Here is a 13,765-nt window from a genome sequence, read left to right as displayed (position 1 = left end):
TCAGCCAGTCTATGTCTTCTGGTGGGAGCATTTAATCCATTTACATTTAAGGTAGGTATCGATATGTATGTTCCTATAACCATTTTCTTAATTGTTTTGGGTTTGTTATTGTAGGTCTTTTCCTTCTCTTCTATTTCCTGCCTAGAGAAGTTCCTTTAGCATTTGTTGTAAAGCTGGTTTGGTGGTGCTGAATTCGCTTAGCTTTTATTTGTCTGTAAAGCTTTTAATTGCTCCGTCGAATCTGAATGAGATCGTTGCTGGGTAGAGTAATCTTGGTTGTAGGTTTTTCCCTTTCATCACTTCAAATATGTCCTGCCACTCCTTTCTGGCTTGCAGAGTTTCTGCTGACAGATCAGCTGGTAACCTTGTGGGGATTCCCTTGTATGTTATTTGTTGTTTTTCCCTTGCTGCTTTTAATATTTTTTCTTTGTATTTAATTTTTGATAGTTTGATTAATATGTGTCTTGGCCTGTTTCTCCTTGGATTTATCCTGTATGGGACTGTCTGCATGTCCTGGATTTGACTGACTATTTCCTTTCCCATATTAGGGAAGTTTTCAACTATAATCTCTTCAAATATTTCCTCAGTCCCTTTCTTTTTCTCTTCTTCTTCTGGGACCCCTGTAATTCGAATGTTGGTGTGTTTAATGTTGACCCAGTGGTCTCTAAGATTTTCCTCAATTCTTTTCATTCTTTTTTCTTTATTCTGCTCTGCAGTAGTTATTTCCACCATTCTATTTTCCAGGTCACTTATCCGTTCTTCTGCCTCAGATAATCTGCTATTGATTCCTTCTAGAGAATTTTTAATTTCATTTATTGTGTTGTCCATCATTGTTTGTTTGCTCTTCAGTTCTTCTAGGTCCTGTTAAACGTTTCTTGTATTTTCTCCATTCTTTTTCCAAGATTTTGGATCATCTTTTCTATCATTACTCTGAATTCTTTTTCAGGTAGACTGCCTATTTCCTCTTCATTTGTTAGGTCTGGTGGGTTTTTACCTTGCTCCTTCATCTGCTGTGTGTTTCTCTGTCTTCTCATGTTGCTTAACTTACTGTGTTTGGGGTCTCTTTTTCGCAGGCTGCATGTTCATAGTTCCCATTGTTTTTGGTGTCTGCCCCAGTGGCTAAGGTTGGTTCAGTGGTTTGTGTAGGCTTCCTGGTGGAGGGGACTCTCACCTCTGTTCTGGTGGATGAGGCTGGATCTTGTCTTTCTGGTGGGCAGGATCGCGTCCAGTGGTGTGTTTTGGGGTGTCTTTGACCTTATTATGATTTTAGGCAGCCTCTCTGCTAATGGGCAGGTTTGTTCTCCTGTCTTGCTAGTTGTTTGGCATAGGGTATCCAGCACTGTAGCTTGCTGGTTGTTGAGTAGAGCTGGGTCTTAGCTTTGAGGTGGAGATCTCTGGGATAGCTTTTGCCATTTGATATTATGTGGAGCTGGGAGGTCTTTGGTGCACCAATATTCTGAACTCGTCTCTCCCACCTCAGAGGCACATACCTGACCCCTGGTTGGAGCACGAAGACCATATCAGCCACACAGCTCTGAAGAAAAGGGAGAAAAAGAAAGAAAGAAAGAAAGAGAGAGAGAGAGAAAGAGAGAGAGAGAGAGAGAGGGAGGGAGGGAGGGAAGGAGGAAGAAAGAGAATAAAATAAAAACAAAGTTATTAAAATAAAAAAGTTAAAAAGTAATTTAAAAAAAAGAAAAAAGAAAGAAAGAAATAAGAGAGCAACCAAACCGAAAAACAAATCCACCAATGATAACAAGGGCTAAAAACTATATTAAAAAAAAAACGGACAGACAGATCCCTAGCACAAATGGTATAAACAAAGCTATACAGACAAAATCACACAAAGAAGCATACACATACACACTCACAAAAAGAGAAAAAGAAAAAAAATATATATATATACAAAAAAAGAAAAAAGGAAGAAAGCAACCAAATCAATAAACAAATCTACCAATGTTAATAAGCTCTAAATACTAAACTAAGTTAACATAAAACCAGAAACAAATTAGATGCAGAAAGCAAACCCCAAGTCTACAGTTGTTCCAAAAGTCCACCGCCTCAATTTTGGGATGATGCATTATCTATTCAGGTATTCCAGAGATGCAGGGTATATCAGGTTGACTGTGGACGTTTAATCTGCTGCTCCTGAGGCCGTTGAGAGAAATTTCCCTTTCTCTTCTTTCTTCACACAGCTCCTGGGGTTCAGCTTTGCATTTGTCCCCAAATTTAAATTTTGGCCGCTGCATGTAGGTCACCTGAGGGCGTCTGTTCCCGCCCAGACTGGGGGTGTGGTGTTAAAAGAGTGGCTGATTAGGGGGCTCTGGCCCACTCAGGCTGGGGGGAGAGAGGGGTACGGAATGTGGGGCGAGCCTGCGGCGGCAGAGGCCAGCGTGACATTGCAACAGCCTGAGGCCTGCTGTGTGTTCTCCTAGGGAAGTTGTCCCTGGATCACGGGATCCTGGCAGTGGCGGGCTGCACAGGCTTCTAGGAGGGGAGGTGTGCATAGTGACCTGTGCTTGCACACAGGCTTCTTGGTGGCTGCAGTAGCAGGCTTAGCATCTCATGCTGGTCTGTAGGGTGCGCGCTGATAGCCATGGTTCGTGCTCGTCTCTGGGGCTCGTTGAGGCAGTGCTTTGAATCCCCTCTCCTTGTGCATCCCGAAACAATGGTCTCTTGCCTCTTAGGCAGTTCCAGACTTTTTCCTGGACTCCCTCCCGGCTAGCTGTGGCGCACTAGCCCCCTTCAGGCTGTGTTCATGCAGCCAACCCCAGTCCTCTCCCTGGGATCTGACTTCCGAAGCCCAAACCTCAGCTCCTAGCCCCCGTCCACCCCGGCAGGTGAGCAGAGAAGCTTCTCAGGCTGGTGAGTGCTGGTCAGCACCACTCCTCTGTGCGGGAATCTCTCCGCTTTGCCCTCCGCAACCCTGTGGCTGTGCTCCCCTCCATGGCTCCGAAGCTTCCCCCCACCACCGCCCCGTCTCCGCCAGTGAAGGGGCTTCCTAGTGTGTGGAAACTTTTCCTCCTTCACAGCTCCCTCCCCAAGGTGCAGGTCCGTCCTTATTCTTTTGTCTCTGTTTTTTCTTTTTTCTTTTGCCCTACCCAGGTATGTGGGGAGTTTCTTGCCTTTTGGGAAGTCTGAGGTCTTCTGCCAGCGTTCAGTAGATGTTCTGTAGGGGTTGTTCCACATGTAGATGTATTTCTGGTGTATTTGTGGGGAGGAAGGTGATCTCCACGTTTTACTCCTCTGCCATCTTGAAGGTCTCCCCCAGATTTCCATTTTGAAAAGATATGTTGACCTTTGTGTGTAGACTGGAGTGAGCAGAGTCTAGAGGGAAAATGGGAGGGTAATCAGAAAGCTATTTTTCAGTCTAGGCAAAAGATAGTGTTGGCTTATATTGAGTTATTGTTCAAGACACATCCGCTCTCTTCCTCCTGCACCATGGGTTGGAGTATGCTTCCCTTCCCTGGCCAGCCTTTGAGACTGACCATTTGCTTGCTTTGGCTAATGGAAGGTGACAAGATATAACACAGGCAATAGTTTTAAATGTTTTAGTGCAGGGGTTCCCAACCCCCAGACCATGGACCAGTACCGGTCTGTGGCCTGTTAGGAACCGGGCCACACAGCAAGAAGTGAGCAGCAGGCAAGCGAGCGAAGCTTCATCTGTATTTACAGCTGCTCCTTATCACTCGCATTATCGCCTGAGCTCCACCTCCTGTCAGCATTATGGTGAGTTGTATAATTATTTCATTATATATTACAATGTAATAATAATAGAAATAAAGTACACAATAAATGTAATGGGCTTGAATCATCCCAAAACTATCCCCCCACCGTCTGGTCTGTGGAAAAATTGTCTTCCACAAAACTGGTACCTGGCGCCAAAAAGGTTGGGGACCGCTGCTTTAGTGGTTTAATTTGTCTGTCTTACTCCTTGGTCTGCCATGAGAAGACCACACCCCAGGTAGCTGCCCCCCTCCGGCGTGGCCCATGTAAGCCACCTGCCTCACAGCCTGAAGCAGAGCTGCTCTGGCTAAGTCAAAGAACCATGAGCAAGAATCATCTAAACTTATAATCCACTGAGGTTTGGTTTGGTTTGGTATGTAGCATTATTGTTGTGGTGTTAGTGACACTGGAGGGAAATTGGCAAATTTGATATATATTTTAGTGACAGGTTATGAGTTTCTGGTTTGAGTGGGTGTCTGTGTGGTGATGTCATTTACTGACACAAGAAAGACAGGAAAGAACAGTGTTTGGAAGAGAAGACCAAGGTTTCTATTAAATACATTATATTTGAAATGCCTATTAGCATGCAACTTCACGTGTAAGACAATTATATACATGGGTCTGAAATTTTGAGGACAGGTATGGCCTGGAGGATAAAGTTTTAGAGTCACTGGTGTATGGACATATTTACCCAAGGAACTGGATGAAATCTCCCAAGGAACAAGTGAAGTTAACACTAACGAAAGGGCTTATGATAGAGGCTCATGGCACTGCATTTTTAAAGATGTCTGATAGAAGAAGGAGAGAGATTGAAAATGAGCAGCCAGGTGTTCATAGGATGGAGACCAGGAGAACTTGTCACATAGTCCCTACACAAGAGAGCCACCACTGTCATTGTGTACTGCTGATTTGTCCAGTGCATGTGCTACCATGGAAGTTGTTGTATCCTTGATCAGAGTGGCGATTTTGCAAGCTGGGTTGCCAGTGGACTAAAGAGTAAATGGGGTGAGGGAGTGCACACAGTATGTGTAGACAACCAGTTTAAACCATTTTATAGCAAACCATTTTGCTATAAAGCAAAGAGAAATTGAACAGTAGTGAGAGTTTTTGTTTGTTTTGAAGTGTTAGCTGTAACGGTGACTGCATTAAGTGGTAATCAAGGTAAAACATTTTATTTGACCTTGGTCAGTTCTTTTACCCACCCCACTTGCTATTTATTTCAAATATTTGCCACTCTCCTGAAGACCCTTATTAAACGTCTATCCTCTTCTCTCAGTAAATGACCTCAGTTCCTACTTCATGGAGAAAATAAAGGTCTTGATAGTGAATTTGTTGGAAATATATTAATAGCCACCTAAAACCTTATCTACCTTCTTCTTTTAGAAGAAAATGCCTGTTTTCTCCAGATCATGGCTAAATTCTATCCCATCCCTTCTCTTCTCTGCCAGGAACCTACCTCATCTATTACATATTATTTGCTTTCTTCTATATCTCCACCTTCTCCTTTCCTATAATATATAAGCATCTTAAAGTCTCAACCATCCTAAAAATATAATGACACCAAAACATTCTTTCTCAAACTTATGTCCCTGTGATGAACATTTTATCTCTCTTCTTCTCTTCAAACCACGTCTTGAAAAGAGAATCTACATTTATTATCTCCAATAACTTTATTCCTTCAAAGAAGTGAAATTTTGCTTCTACTTCCATTTTTCCATTCAATTGTCCATCAATAACCTCCCAATTCCAAAAGCTAAAGGATGCATTTTATTCCTTGTCTTAAACTTATGAGATAATGGAAATAAATTTTCATAGCACTGCAATTGGGATTACTCAATTATTTGTGTAACTATTTAATTATTTTAATTTCCTAGAATATAGCCTTCATAATCCCCAGGTTATTTTTTGCATCCCTGATGCCAAGCAGACTGCCTGTCACATTATAGGCATTTGGTAAATATTTGTTGAGTGAATGATTGAATAAGTGGATGATGGATAAAAATACAATCCCTGTCCTCAAAGAGACCATGAAAGAGTTCACAATTTAGTGAGGAATTGGCATTCTATATAACACACACGCGCTGGAAATTCCAACAGTAGAAAATCATATGACATCCACCTAGCCCACACACTAGAATGTGAAATGTCAGTAAATTGCAATCTGTCATTCTTGACTAATAAGTCTGTCTATAAATTTATAACATTAAGTTTTAAATTTTATTTTAATTACTTCATATTAAATTGAATAGAATTTAAATAGTAGGTCTTAAAAAGAAAACTGAGAAAAATATTTTATAATCACTTATTATAAATCTAAAATCTAATTTTTTGAATGAAAAGGATCTGGATTTACCCTTGTGAAACATTTTCATAGTATCATTAAGTCTCTGTACAGAAGAGACCTTAGCACTCTTCCAGCCCAACTATTTTCATGATATAAAATCCCTTATATAATGTTTTATGAAAAATTCCTGTCCAGTCTCTGCAGGAGACACCTGTGATGGAGGACATACCCCTTTTATGGTATGTTTTTATGGTAAATATGGTAACCAATTTCTGAATTATTAAAACTCTAAATTCTAGAAAGCTAGTTCCTAGTAACTTACATTGGTCCAGTTTAACTATTTAAGATTGGCTGCTTTTAGCCACTTGGATTAGAGCTCCTGCTTTGTTTGTTTTGTTTTATTTTTGTTTTGTGAAAGAGGAGAAACTTTATAAATGTCAGGGGAGAAATGGGAATCAGTTAAAGGTGGAATGTGTATAGTATCTATCATATTTGGGAAAAAAATGGAAAGAAATTAATCCATGTCCCTGGCAAACATAAAGTTGTAATATTAAAAATTCTATGTAACTGAATAAGAGGTGTTAAATATTTTATTTATGGATCCATATATCTATTAGCAAGCCTTGGCCAGGGACATGGTCACAGAGTTTACAGACTAATGAGGGGGAGGTGGGCCAAGTACACAATGAATGTTGCAAATTGTTTCAGTGTTAAGATAGACCAGATAGTGTCCCCTGAGTTCAGTCTTGAAATATGAATGACTAGCAAAATGGGTATTCCTTCATTCACCACATTTTTATAGAGCGTCTGAGAATCCAGAATAAAAAAAAAAAAAACACAAACAGAAGGACAAATCTAAAGAGGTATATAGGGGAGAGCCCAGCAAACAAAGCTGTCTCAGGCTTGGCTCTGAGAGAAGAGAAAAAAAAGAAGTTTCTTCTTATAATTCATAACCACAAACAGGCTCACCTGGTATTGAAATAGGAATCCATATTACCAGTATCTCAAAAATCCCTAAGTGAGAAATTAGGTTAATGTTAGCATGAGTTGAAAGTTCCTTCAACTTCCTGGAGGAAAAGCAAATTATTTCTTGAGGAATGGATCTTAATCTCAGGTTGCAAATAATTCCCATTTCTATGGAATATGAGTTTACAATTTAAAAAAATCACAAAATACATGAAGAAATGAGTCACTATGAGTGAGAAATGTAGCCTTCTAGCTCTCTGAAAATGAAATTAGACTTACAAAGACCATAGATATTAGAATTGTCTGATATAGAATAGAAAATAAGTATGATTATGTTTAAAAATTAAAAGTATAAAAGTATGAATGAGCTAGAGAGTATAAAAATGTTCAGGAAGATTTGATAAAGAACTAAAGGAACTTCTGGACAACCTAAATGTCCAACAATATGGGACTTGATTAAATAAATTCTGATACCTCCATGCAATAGAATACCATGCAAACATTAAAAATGATACTACATTTTTTAACATGAAAAAAGTCTACAACATATTATATGAAAACAAGTTACTAAACAATATAATTAAAATGATTTTTTAAATGCATGTGTGTATGTGAGTGTGAACAAAAGTAAAACAGCTGGTATGGTATACACCAAAGTGTTAAGTGGTTATCTTTGGGTGGTGAGATAATTTCTGTCATTGTACCTTTTGTATTTTACAGAATTAATTGTAATTAATTAATTACAATTAATTACAATTAATTGTAATTAATTTTAATTGTAATTAGCAGGATTATTTCTGTTGTGAGGAAAAACCAAGCATGTTTGGTTCTTCTCCTTGCCTAATCAAATGTTGGTAGACAAACTTGCTCTTTCGTCACCGCATAGCTTGTGTAGATCTGTGCGATCATCATTGTTTTTGCCTGTAAAACATGTAACATAACATACAGAAAGTTTCTGAAATGATTGCACTACTTTCCTGTAATGTTTGTGGGTTGGGCAGCAGTTGGGAAAGAGATGTCATCAGATCTGAAATTCTTCCTACATAGATCCTGAAAATGCAGTGCTGTGTCTGATGACATCTCACACTAGAGCAACATAGTTTAAAGTGGCAGGCTTGTCCATCAACAGATGAATAGATAAAGAAGATGTAATACACACACACACACACACACACACACACACACACACAAATGGAACACTGCTCATCCATAAAAAAATGAAGGTTTGCCCTTTGCAACAACATGGATGAACTTGGAAGGTATTATGCTAAGTCAGACAAAGACAAATACTGTATGATATCACTTATATGTGGAATCTAAAAAACAAAACAAATGAGTGAATATAACAAAAAAGAAACTCACAGATATAGAGAACAAATTAGTGGTTACCAGTGGGGAGAGGGAAGGGGGAGGACAACATAGGGGTAGGGGATTAAGAGGTACAAACTACTATGTATAAAATAAATAAGCTACAGGGATTGTACAGCACAAGGAATATAGCCAATATTTTATAATAAGTACAAATGGAGTATAATCTTTAAAAATTGTAAATCACTGTGTTGTATACCTGAAACTTATATATTATTGTACATCAACTATACCTCAATAAAAAAAGAAACATATGCAAAAATTCTGATTAGTGAAAAATAATAAAGTGGTAAGCTTTTATGTATGTAAAAAAAAGAGCTAAAGGAACTTCTAGAAATAAATATGTAAAATTTAAATTGTTTAATAATCAATCAAAAAATAAGCAGAAGATCTAGAGACATTTCTCCAAAGAAGATACACAGATGACCAACAGGCACATGAAAAGATGCTCAACATCGCTAGTTATTAGAGAAATGCAAATCAAAACTACAATGAAGTATCACCTGACACCAGTCAGAATGGCCATCATCAAAAAGCCTACAAATAAACGCTGAATAGAGTGTGGAGAAAAAGGAACCCTCCTACACTGTTGGTGGGAATGTATTTAAATTGGTGCAGCTACTATGGCGAACAGTATGGAGGTTCCTTAAAAAACTAAAGTTACCATATGATCCAGAGATCCCATTCCGGGGCATATATCCAGACAAAACTATAATTTGAAAAGATACATGCACACCAATGTTTATAGCAGTGCTATTTACAATAGCCAAGACATGGAAGCAACCTAAGTGTGCATTGACAGATGAATGGATAAAGAAGATGTGGTATATATACACAATGGAGTATTACTCAGCCATAAAAAGAAAGATATAATGCCTTTTGCAGCCACTTGGATGGACCTAGAGATTATCATACTAAGTGAAGTTAGTCAGACAAAGACAAATATCATATGATATTGCTTATATGTGGAATCTAAAACAATGATACAAGTGGACTTCTTTACAAAACAGAAATAGACTTACAGACAGAAAACAAACTTATGGTTACTGAAAGGGAAATGGGGGGAGGGATAAATTAGGAGTCTGGGATGAACATATATACACAAAATATAAAATGGATAAACAACAAGGACTTACTGTATAGCCCAGTGAACTGTACTCAATATCTTGTAATTATCTATCTATCTATCTCTGAATCACTGTGCTGTATACCTGAAATTAACATGACATGGTAAATCAACTATATTTCAATAAAAATTTTAAAAAATACAGATTTAATAGAGCTGAAGATAGAGTTAGTAAAGTAGGAAGGGTATCTTGAGAAATTTACAAAAGAATGCACAAAGAGAGGGATAATATGAAAGTTAAGAGCTTGGGAGAGTATATTGAGAACTTTTAACATAAATCTAACCAGATTTTTCCAATTAGGAAACACTAGAGAATGGAGAGAAAGGTAATTTTAGAAGAGATAATGACCACTGCTTCTTGGAGACCTGATTCCAAGTCTGGGACAGGGAAAGGACAAAGTGAGCCTAGAACTCTTACCGTGGCAAAAAAAGAGGGAATGGTCAACAACTAACAGAGATATGTCAAAATGGTACAGGAACTGACTGGCCAATTTTGGCATTATGAGCATCAAAAAGATTAATGATGGAAGTAGATGATAACACACTGAGTAAAAAAAGATTACGTCTCAAAAAGGAGGAAAAAGGTAAAGAGGAAAATCCTTTCCTCTTACTGGAAAAGGATTAAGAGGATTAAAAGATTCTGGTGGCCATATTAAAAAAGGTATGAGAAATAGATGAAATTAATTTCAATGATATATCTTATTTAATTTAATATATGAAAATACTATTTAAACATTTAATTAAAATAAAATTATTTAGATATATTTTTGTAGTAAATCCTAGAAATTCAGAATGTACTTTATACTTACAGCACCTCTTAATTCACAGTAATCATATTTTAAGCACTCAGTAGTTGTATGCTGGTAGTTACCATGTTGACATGGCATTTCTAGGTTAAAATAGATCTAAGTGACGTATATGATCTTTGATTAGATTCTGGATTGGAAAAACTAAACATCTAGAAAAGATGTTTTGGGGACAACTAGGGGAATTTGTATACAGATACATCCGGTTACGGTTAGTGTTAGGGTTAAGGTCTTATTGTATCAATGTTAATTTCTTGGGTGGGTATTGTGAATGTGTAGGAGATGTGCTTGTTTTTAGGAGTTATGTGATGAAGTATTTAGGGGTGAAATGTCATACTGTTTGCAACTTTCAAATTTTCCAGCAAAAAATAATGTATACACACATATTTACATAACTGTGTACCTACACATATATCAGTAAGGCTACAAAGTATTTGATTTAAACAACTAAATTAAGAAGCTTAATTTATTAGATGAGTACAGAACAACAATGAGAGGATGTACATTTTCAGACAAGTATGGAATGTTGTGAAAACTGACTACACATTGGTCTATTGAGTAGGGGGTCAATAAATTTCAAAGATTTTAGAATTATATAAATCATGTTCTCTGATTACAATGAAATTAAATTTTAAAATAATAACAATGATAATTCAAAATCCCATTATTTGGAAAATTATAGATTATTTATGGAAAGTATGGAGGTTGGATTGGAGGGTATCATGGTTGGAAGCAGGAATCCAAGTGAGGAAGCTATTAGTGTTCCAGAGAAGAGATGGTAAAGCTCTGTGTTGAGACGGTATGAGTGGAAAAGTGGAAGGGATTTGATGACTGATTGTACTAGGACGCTGAGGGAGAGTGAGTAGTAGAGGTGACTTCTGGGTTTTGGATGGATGGTGGTGTCATTAATTGTGAGAGGGACATGTTGATCGGAATGTCTTTGGGACATGCATGTAGAGATAGTTATTCAAATTTGGCACTTGAGAGTGGTGTGAGCAAGATATAGAGATTTTGTGAAGTATCCACATTTACATGATGAAAATAGCCATGGGAGTGGACCACATCATTCAAGTAAAGGGTTAGAAGGCAGTCAAGGAAAGAGCTGTGGGGCATACACAACAGCTGAGGTAGTCATAGCAAAGTGAGCCCATGAAGGAGACAAGTGAAATAGTCAGAAGTGAAGGAAATTGAATGGATGATTGACTCCAGATGAATGAATGATTGATTCCAGCTGAACTCTGAGAAAAACATGGTAAATAGTGTTAAGGACTAGAGTTCTTTGGTTGGAAATTCTAATACCTGATGTTTCATTTGTTTGATTTCATTACAAAACCCCCAAATGTTCATCACTTTACCTGCATTTTCTTTTCCCAGTCTCCCTGTCTCTTACTAATTATTTTAACCAGAAGTGATTTATAGTTTATGTTCCAGAACTGAAATTCTAGAGTTGATGTAATTGTTTTAGAGACTAGATTTTACATAAAGGGAATGGTTGTGAACTCAGAGATGTTATAATTTGCCCAAAGTCACACAGTAAATCTTGTTCCCCATCTAAAGGTTTATGTAAACTAATGAGAAGTAATGTAGGATTTTCATATGCTTTAATTGCCTTTCTAGAAATCTTCATTAACTCTATACTACTTTTAAAAAAAAATTTATTTATGTTTTATTTATTTTTATTTTTGGCTGTGTTGTGTCTTCATTGCTGCACGTGGGCTTTCTCTAGTTGCGGCGAGCGGGGGACTACTCTTTGTTGCGGTGTGCGGGCTTCTCATTGCGGTGGCTTCTCTTGTTGCAGAGGACGGGCTCTAGGCTCATGGGCTTCAGTAGTTGTGGCACGTGGGCTCAGTAGTTGTGGCTCATGGGCTCTAGAGTGCAGGCTCAGTAGTTGTGGCGCACGGGCTTAGTTGCTCCACGGCATGTGGGATCTTCCCGGACCAGGGCTCGAACCCATGTCCCCTGCATTGGCAGGCGGATTCTTAACCACTGTGCCACCAGGGAAGCCCCTATACTACTTTTTGAAAGGGGTGTAACAACACTTATTTTCTATTTTGTATGCAGTACTAACATGATTTCGTTAAATGGTACTGTAGAGGGCTTTCAGTTTAGTGATTAAATGGATTATCCCCAAAGTTTTTAATACTCTTTTCTCAAAATGGGAATATCTTTTGCTTTATTAATTATTGTAGTAGCACAAGCTTAGTTCCTTTAGCATGACTGTAAAATTCACTCTCTAGATTTCTGGGTTGCATGTCTCGTGACATTTCCCCACATCCTTTTTCTCCTTCAATTTTCTGCAGTGATTTTCATGTTAGTTATGCTGTCCATTGAGAGTGGCAATCTTTTATTAATCATTATATCCTATATCTCCTCTCTAGGAGTTAGCATGACAATTTTCACTCAGTAGATATTCCTTAAATAAGTAAAATTAAAAATATGCATATTGGGTATCCTAGTGATTAAGAATGCAGGCTGTAGGGACTGCCTGCCTGGGTTTGAATATTACCTCTACCTCCTGCTAGCTGTATAACCTTAGGAAAGTTAATCTCTGTTTCTCTGCTTCAGTGTTCTCATCTGTAAAATGGGGATAATAATAGTACCTAATTTATGGGGTGGTTGTGAGAATAAAATATGCTAATCTGCATACAGCAAGTAGCGCACTTGGCGTATGGCAGATATTTTTAAATGTTTCTATTTTTAAGACTCTAACTTATAAATTCTTTCTCTACTTCTTCACTTTAATACGATATTTCTCAGCTTACTGCGTATCTTTATATAAAGTGTGTCTTTTGAGCTCTGTAGTAATCCTCCAAAGTAAGCATGGCAGAAATTATCCTTTTCCCATAGTTAGGCACCTGAGGCCCCAGCAGCTCTGCCGGGGGGCAGTGGAGCAGAGTTAAGAAGAGTGAATTTACAGTCAGAGGGATACGGGTTTGCGCCCTGGTTCTGCACCTTTTAACTTAGATCTTTGATAAACTGTTTTCCTGTATAATAGAGAATAATCACAATACTTCACCAAAAAACAAAAAAGCAGTTTTGAGGTTTAAGTGTGAGATAATTCACAGGGAATGCTAACCAACACCCCTGATATAAATAGTCAATAAATATTAGTATTCTGTTTTCCATTTCTCCCAATTTTTTGTGTTCTTTGTTACACATTTTAAATCTAGATTATATAATGCTATCGACTGCGCTCTTTTATTTGTTAGCATTGACGCACCAAGTAGTTTGTAAAATTTCTAAAACAGAGGTTTAATCTCATATGTTCTCTGTATCTTTAATATCTTTTTAATATACCTGAACTAGTAGCTAGAATGTCTTTAATAGATACATGACTCAATATTTTATTGCAGTGTTTCAAACCATGTTAGTCCCATTATTTGTACAAAATAGAAAGTAATACGTATTTAAAAAATATTTATGTAGGTTTCTGTTTAGACTCTAAGAAGTAGATTTTTTAAATAACAGAACCTTTGCCTTTTGTGGACTTCA

General features: G+C 37.6%; 1 protein-coding gene across 1 annotated transcript in view; it reads left to right on the top strand.

Annotated features, from left to right (window-relative positions):
* The window catches only part of IQCM (IQ motif containing M), a 352,356-nt gene that overhangs the window by 42,057 nt on the left and 296,534 nt on the right, over positions 1-13,765 (top strand). The gene's annotated exons all lie outside the window — the stretch shown is intronic.

The sequence above is a fragment of the Balaenoptera acutorostrata genome, chromosome 5 (assembly GCF_949987535.1).
Source record: "Balaenoptera acutorostrata chromosome 5, mBalAcu1.1, whole genome shotgun sequence".
Lineage (NCBI taxonomy): Eukaryota > Metazoa > Chordata > Mammalia > Artiodactyla > Balaenopteridae > Balaenoptera > Balaenoptera acutorostrata.
The sequence above is the reverse complement of the archived record's forward strand: the minus strand, read 5'-3'. Positions and strand labels throughout refer to the sequence as shown.